The 8,335-nt window shown below is 40.9% G+C and overlaps 1 protein-coding gene across 9 annotated transcripts in view; it reads left to right on the top strand.

Annotated features, from left to right (window-relative positions):
- Positions 1-1,385: 1,385 nt before the first annotated feature.
- Rbm12 (RNA binding motif protein 12) overlaps positions 1,386-8,335 on the top strand; it is a 35,690-nt gene continuing 28,740 nt past the window's right edge. For 3 of the 9 annotated variants that reach the window (XM_074074647.1, XM_074074646.1, XM_074074641.1), the window contains exon 1: positions 1,404-1,563. The gene's annotated coding sequence lies outside the window, so the exon portion shown is untranslated. Of the gene's footprint in view, positions 1,564-6,815; positions 6,901-8,335 lie in introns of all 9 variants that reach the window. The other 6 variants (XM_074074640.1, XM_074074639.1, XR_012448227.1 and 3 more) reach the window with 6 other exon arrangements.

The following is an 8,335-nucleotide window of genomic DNA, read 5'->3' as shown; positions in this document are numbered from 1 at the left end:
TTTATTATTGTTGTTTTGGTACTGGAGAGCAAGTGTGCTAGGCATGTATGTTAGGCAGTTGCTCTACCACTGAGGTAAATCCCCAGCCCCTCCTCTACTTTTAAAATCTTAAAAATAATTATACATTTGTCAAAATTTGATACAACTCAACTTCAGATTTGATTAAGATTTCAGTAATTTTATGTCCTTTTCCTGTTCTGGGATTAAATCCAGGATACCACATTACATTTACTAGGTTTTCAGGTTGTTGGGTTTTTTGAGGCAGTCTTCACTGTGTGGCCCAGGCTGACTTTAAACTCTCCATTCTCATGCCTCTGCCTCTGGAGTGCTGAGATACCAAGTTTGAGCCACCACACCTGGCCCTGTATTTTTTGGGGGGGTGGGAGCAGAACTGGGGGTTGAACTCAGGGCTTTACTTTTGCTGGTGTACCCATTTGAGCCATTCTGCCAGCTGTTTTTTTTTTTTCAGCACTGGGGTTTGAACTCAGGGCCTTCACCACTCCCCAGCCCTTTTTTGTGATGGCTTTTTTTGACATACCTTCTCAAGGAACTATTTCCCAGGGCTGACTTTGAGCTGTGATCTGCCTAATCTCTGCTTCCTGAGTAGCTAGGATTACAGGCATGAGCCACCGGTGCCTGGCAAGTTGGTTGTTTTTGAGATAGCGTTTGTTTTGTGCCCGGCTGGCCTTGATTGTCCTATTTGTACTTCCTCCACACCCAGCCATTGGTTGAGATGAGGTCTCTAGAACTTTGCCCAGGATGGCCTCAAACTCGATCCTCCAGATCTCTGCCTCCCTAGTAACTATTATTAGTGACTTGAGCAACTGTTCATGGCTCTCTTTTTTTTTTTTTTAAGACAGGGTCTTGCTGTTGATGCCCAGGCTGGGTTTGAACTCACCGTGTATCCCAGCAAGCCTCAGTCTCCTGAATGCTGGGGTTATGTGCCTCGCCTTTTTGTTTTGTTTTGTTTTGGTGGTACTGGGGTTTTAACTCAGGTCCTTAATGTTACTAAGCAAGAGCGCTTATTAGCCATGCCTGTAGTCTCATGGGTTTTTTGTTGTTTTTTTGTTTTTTGTGGTCCGGGGACCTGCTAGGCAGGCGCTCTACCACTTAACTTGTGGTCCGTTAATCCTCCAAACAGGCCCAATTTCCTTCCTTGTGCCGAGGGTCAAATTAGAGAAGCAATTTGCATAGAGTCCCGCAGCGGGGCTCATAGCAGACAGCCGCACCCATCCCATCGCGAAAGCCAGGCAGGTGAGCAATCGTCTCCAACACTAATTAAAAGCCCCTCACCTACAAACACTGGCATCTTCCGGGAGATCGCCCGAAAACCTTAGCGCGCCTGCGCCGACCCGCCCCATGACGTCACCGTTATGCCCCGCCCCTTTCCGGAACGCGGAGCTGCTGAACGGGCTGGCGGCCATTTTGTGAAGCGGCGACGGAGGTGGTGGCTGCAGTGGGCTCCGGGAAGCCGTTCGGGCTGGGGCTGTCGGCCGCGGGGCGGAGGCACTCGCGCGGGGGGTAACTCGGGTCTGGGTTCTGGTGCCGCGCAAGCTCTCCCCGGTAAGACTCCCGCAGCCCCGGAACGGGCGGGGCTGTGCGGGGCTCGAGCCGCCCCTTGGTGGCCCGGGGCGGGGCCTTCGGAGGCCTCTGAGCCCGCCGCAGCTAGGGCCCTACACAAAGAGTCGGGTCAGGGCTGCGGGGGGTCTTGGGGCACCACTTACGCCTCTGTGGCTTGAGAGTATGCAGAGAGGATCCAAGAGAGGGAGAGCCTGCGTACCGAAGTGGGGACGAGGCCGTAGCCAGGACGCCCCTTGGTCTGAGAGAGGGAGGCCCTAAGCTGAGTAGCCCAGCGGCCTGTGCAGTAACAGGGATTGTCGTAAAAACACACGTCCCGAAGGGAGAAGAGTTCCATTGCCTCCAACGGGGGCAGAGGTTTTAACTACACTTCTACCCCGAAGTGGAAAGGTGTTCCTGTGGCTTACAAACACAAGGGGGCTGGAGTTGGGACACACCTGGGGGTGGGGGTGAGGAAGCGCTGGCCGGTACACTCTTGTGAGTCCAGGAAGGAAAGTGGAGGGGATTTCAAAAGAGCTTCCTGGGCCCAGGGCTGGGGAGGTACTTATTCTCTGGGGTGCAGGCAAGTTGAGAAGCCGACCTGTAGCAAGTAAGTGGGGGTGAGAACCACCTTCCGTGGTTCGGGGAACCGCAGTAAGGATGCCAGGCCCCTGGTCCCCGAGTCGTGAAGGGGCTGCGGTGAGTAGCACCTTCACTGCTCCCGAGGAGGTCTTGTACGATGTGGAGGCTGGGCGTTTTTGATGGACTGATGATTGAGTTTCTCCGAAGCTTGGCGGCGCTAGTTTGCAGCCACGTGAGTTGATCTACAGGTTATTGATGGACAATAATACAGCGGGCTTAGCTGCTAGTTAGGCCAGTAGTAAGAGCTTAGACTGTGCCTTCAGTGTGTGCTTTATAGTGAAAAATCAGAGGGGCTCCGGTGTGGGCTATTCGAGGTTATTCAGTGCCAAACTTTCGTTTAGTGTCTGTTGAGAATTTGCAGGCTGTGTTGGTGAGGTTTCTGGGTCCTGAAAGCCTCCTTAGTTCCTGGATTCCCTGAGATGGCCTAATGTAAATGGGTGCAGTTGGTAGGAACCATTTTGTGTTATTCAAGATTAGGGTGATTCCAGTCAATATAACCCACTGGGGGAAAAAATAAGGCAACTGAAGCTTGCTGAATGGAGAGCCTTGTGAATGGAGTATTTTCTCTTAGAGTTTCTTGAATGGTTTGCAAAATCTTAGCAAAAAGAATTGCCTGGGACCTCGTTAACTATTGTTAATGTATTTTAGAGCATTTGCAGTTGGAAAAGAAATCCCACAAATCTTTTTAATTAGTAGAAATATAACTCGACTGGTTTTGCATCGTTTTCTTATGCTTGATTTAATGTTCACTTCGCTTATGGGTTGTAATGCATAATTTCTATTTTTCTTATGTTCAAATCCGTTAGGTGAAAATGAGAAATTTTAGAAGATACGGTGGTAGTTATTTATTAAGTACTACCGGAACACTTTTAAGCTTCTTTTACTTTCTTTGACATGTCAAATGTTGGAAGTTTGGGGGTTATTGGTATGGTGTAAAATTTGGTTTCTTAGGCCAGTGTGTACCAGATGTTGGAATCCAATGACAATATTAATACTCCTGATTCCATTTTGCAGAGAGCCACTCCGTCATGTTTTTTTGTTTGTTTTGTTTTAAGAGGGGGTCTGTCTATGAAGCACAGGCTGGCCTCAAACTTGAGGCCTTCCTGCCTCATCCTCCTGAGTGCTAGAATTACATTCCTGTGTCACCATGCCGGACCATCTATTTGGATGAATGCTTTCTTCTGTAGATGTTGTAGGAAGTGTCAATAATTGGTTGCACAAAGGATGCTTTTAGATACCGCTCCCTGGAAAGGCAGTGGTTGTTCAGTTTTCATATCTAATGCCTGTCCCATAAGTACTTAATTAAATGTTCATGGAAATGAATGAACATATTGTTAAATGTTTCAGACTAGCTACACAGAACTTTTTTTTTTTTTTAAATCAATTGTTGTTTCATGAGGTTTTACTACCACTACCTAGATGCCCTTTGGTTTGCACAGTTTAAAGCCAGCGTTTAACTCTTAAAACTGTAGTGAAGATGGATGTGGTTGGTTAGGTTAGAAGTGTAATATTTTTGCTTTGAAGTGTAAGCGAAGTATCAAAAATAAATATTAAAGTCTTTTTGGCGGGAGGAATATCTTTATTTAGAAATGTCTTGATTTGCTGCCTTTTAGTACTGAATAGGAAGAGAATGGGGAAAAATGAGCAATATGTTATAAAAGGGATCCATTTTTGGTGTTAGAACAGTGTTAGAAGAAATTTTTTCATTAAGAGTGACACTAGAATATGAATTATATTCCATTTGGTGATGGGGAGGGGCAAATCAAGTGGATGAAGCTGTGGTTTCATAATTCCTACCATGATGCGATTTACTCCTTATAGCATTGTGCCCATTGTAATTGACTGTTGCTCATCTCTGAGGTGAACATGTGAGGGGTTGCTGGTTTTTTTCTTACGGATCTAAAGTGCCTCGCTCTACTCTACCTTGATTCTTATAGTAAAGACTGATGACTGAACAAAGTAAAAATGAACTTTTGGTTGTTTATTACTAGATGAATAGTGGAAATGGTCAAGTTCTAGTTTGTCTCTTGATATCTGGATTAAAAAGGTTTGCTGTTGGATGCTTCATCCTGAAATTCCGAGTGATTGGAATGGCGAGTAAATGTTCTTGTTGTCCTGCTAAATTATTACAGCAGGTATTTGTGATTTATGCATGTATGTATTTGTCATGCTGAAGCAACTTCTGTTAGGACATGAAGTGGAAAATATACTAAAGCAAGCTTCTCGTTTTAGATTTTTTGAAATATATCAATGGCAAATCTGGCCCATTTTCTCCTCGCCTATCCTTAAACTATATATAAATGTAGTTTTAGATGTTCTGATGCATAAAATTGTTTCTGTCTTGTCCTAAAGTTTATCAGAGCTTAAGGTGAGTGGGGTAGATTTTTCAGTTTGGGACTCTTCCTTGGGTTGCTGGCTGACAAGAAATAAGCAGGTTCTTGGAAAACAGTGCTTCCTCTTAAATTACTGTGTCCTTTGCAAAGTGAAGAGTTGAAAGAAGTAGGGCAGTTCTCACTTTCCTTGTACCTTCTTTTCCTTGTGAAAGAAGAGATGTAGTACCAAGGGTTGTAAAGTTCTGGCTTCTAGCCTCGACTTTCTAGTACATTTTCTTGGTGTGGGGCTTCTGCTTTTTGTGTCTGGATTGATTTGTGCTATAAATTGAATACAAAACTTGAACTAGGCATTTGCCAAATTCAGCTAGGCTTTTTTCCTAATTATTAAAATAATTTCTGGCAACCTTGTAGAAATTTTTGGGTAGACCTAATGAGTTCTCTTTGAGCTGACATGAATTTGTCCTAAAGATGCATCTGGAAGGAAAGAAATTGAGGAACCTGTTTTCCCTTATATTCAGATCATATGCCCTGGCCTCATACCAGCCAGATCTTTTGAGTTAGAATCTCCAGTAAAGGGCCCGAAGTGTTGCTCAAGTGGTAGAGTGCCTGGGTGAAAAGCCCTGAGTTCAGACTCTCCCAGTACCACACATACAAAAAAAATCTCCAGTAGGGTCAATTAGTTTCTAGAGTTGACCCTGTACATTTGGAAATAAATATTGCAGTAATTTCATGCCTCTCTCGTTTATTCAAAACAAGCTTTTTAAAAGTGTTTTATATTTCCATTTGTGACCACTTAGAGAAACTGCTGGATATAGCTTTTAAAGAAGAGTTTTTAGAGCTGGGCTCTGGTGGCTCACCCCTGCAATCCTAGCTACTCAGGAGGCAGAGATCAGAAGGATTGCAGTTCGAAGCCAGCCCAAACAAATTGTTTGAGAGACACTGTCTTGAAAAACCTATCACATAAAATTGGGCTGGTGGAGTGGCTCAAGGTGTAAGCCCTGAGTTCAAGCCCAGTACTGCAAAAAAAAAAAAAAAGTTTTTAAAATCTAGATTTAATTAATATAGATTTATACAACATGCCAAATATTAAATACAATGCTCTGGGCTTTTGAAAGTGTGCTTATAACATTTACATAGCTTTTTGTGGCAAAACAGTCTCACTATTCTCTAGTAATTTGAGTAGTTGACTAAAAGATGCTTAGCTTGTCCTTCAGATAAGTTTGGAATAACACTTAGGATTTTTGAAATTTGTTTTACTATTTGGTGATAAATATTAAGCTTATTAGTTGTGTCTTGATCTTGAAAGATACTAGTTAAAAAGAGCATCATTTAGATAAGTAGTCTTCTTTTAAGCTGGGCCTCGTGGTACATGCCTGTAATCCCAGCACTCGGAGGGCGAGAGGCAAGAGGATCGCCAGTTTAGAGCCAGCCATTACATAAGGAAACCCTGATTCAAAAATTAAAAAACTTAAAAATGACCGTTTAAATACAATTGTCTAATCATTTGACAATTACATATATAATTGTGAATTGCTCATAACCTCACTAGTTTGGAAGAAATTCCAGTGAACGATGATTGACTTTATTTTGGGAAGTATCTTTACACACAAGACTTTTTTAGCAAACTTTTTATAAACATGTTTGTTGGAAAATTATGGTATTAAGAACTTTTCCTTAATCTGTTGAATCCCCGTGGAATTAGTCTATGAAGCCAGAACTTTTTACTTCATTTATGTTTTGTGGTGTTTGATGATATTTTGGTGCAAAGGAAAATATATTGAAAGAGTAATTGCAGTAACTTCCATGAATGTCCTTGTATTGATGACTTAATTTGTCCAGGAATTGTTTTGTGTGAACCTGTGCTTTCTCATTAAAAGCTTGGTGGGAACCTAGGGAAATAGGTAGAGGTTGTACTTGTGTTGTGGAATTTTCTAGAGTGATGTAATAATCAAGTGGTAAAATTGGTTACCAGTTGTAAGCTGTGCTTTTTGACTGTTTCAGTTTTCAATTGATTTATTTTTTGGACTAATTTATGACACATTCTTGATGTATGTACATATGTAAATATTTTGAATGAGCCTCAAATTTGAAAGCAATATCAAGTAAAAGCATGTGTAGGATTTTGGTATGTCTTGCTGGTTTTTTTTGTTTTTTTTCGATATGCATTCTAATGAAGTACTCACGGTTTCAGACTCGCCTTCCTAATGTACAGTTCGTGTGGCCTGTGAGTGTTGTTTTGTGTTTCCTGCATTGATTTTTGCCTCCGTTTATTCTCTATTGCAGTCTAAAAGTTGGTTTTAATTGGTTGCCCACAGGATTGACTTGGCCTCTACTTCTTGTTAAGAAAATACATCTCTTGTTTTATCAGGTAAGAGATTTTGAATAGAGGGATTTTTTTTAATACAAAATAAAATGAGATAGCTTATTAAGAAACATGAAAATATGTGTAGTAACTAAATTGTGTGTATACTTACACGTTTATATGAGGGATAGGGTGGGGTGAATACCTGTTGCTTCCTTTGAGAGTCAGTTTTATATGGGTGCATTTTTCCTGCTGCATCCCTTATTAGGAAGTTAGGGCTTTTTTTCCCCTCAGCATTGTAGATGAGTTATAAATAAGGTGCTTGGTACTCATATGGTTATTTATAATCCCTATTCCCTAGAAGTATAGATAGGTCATATGTGTAGAGTACAAATTTTAATAGTTTTGTTTTTTTGATGGGACTGGGGTTTGTATTCAGGACTTTTCACTTCAAAGCAGTGCTCTACCGCTTGAGCCACACCTCCAAGCCCCATAGTACAAATTTTAGATTTTGTTTATTTATTTATTGGCAGCACTGGGGTTTGAACTCAGGACATCACGCTTGCTAGGCAGGCACTCTTACCGCTTGAGCGACTTCACCAGCCCACATTTTAGGCTTTAGTGGGAACTTTAGCAATTGAATCTATCCTGTGTGTTTAAGTAACTAAACTAGGCTCAAAGTAGGGTAAAGTGATTTATTTCTCAAACAGGTACTTAGTAGTGGATATTAATTTGTATTTTTTAGAACCTAAAAACTTCTTCATATTGTTTTATGAATAATCTTGTGCTATACTTAGGTTTAATCCTCAGCCCTATAATCTGAGGGAGGCTTTTTAATAGCTTGTTTTTATGTGTACCTTGTATACACTTTCTGTAAATCTCTTCTCACAGAAAATGGTTTAAAGACTTACTATGTATGCCATTTAGCCTTTGTGTTTTGGGGATCATACCAACTTTCCATTTTATTGTCTTAAGTGGGAACTAACATATCTCTGTCAAGTTGTTTGGGTACCTGGATTACCCATGATATTTCTATCATAGAAAGTGATTAAGCATTTTGAAATTGAACAGGAATGCTATCTCAATTTTGCACATAGCCACATATTCCAGATTCAGTAAGGAATGTGAATTTGGTTTAATTACTTTGAAACTTACTAATAAACTTATTTATAGGCTGCTAAATAAAGATTAAGTTTGCTGGTGTGATGTTTTTTCATGTTAATTTTTCTTTTTGACTCTTGCAATCCATAAATGAAAATCTTTGCTCACCCACCCCAGATTTCTAGTTTTGATGGTCTCACAAAGTATTTTCTGCTTGCCAGCCCATCTTTATAGATTAAAGATTGCTTTTATTTTTTTATTATTATTTTTTTGTATATGTATGAGAATGTATCAAAACCAAATAATTTTATACAATATATTGAAAAATAGCTACAGATTTATTAAAGTGGTATTCATATAATACTTGCCGTTGAATTCCTTTCAAGGAGTTATGTAATTC

This window comes from Castor canadensis, chromosome 5 (genome assembly GCF_047511655.1).
Source record: "Castor canadensis chromosome 5, mCasCan1.hap1v2, whole genome shotgun sequence".
NCBI classification, from domain to species: Eukaryota; Metazoa; Chordata; class Mammalia; order Rodentia; family Castoridae; genus Castor; species Castor canadensis.
This window is presented reverse-complemented; position numbering and strand designations above follow the sequence as displayed.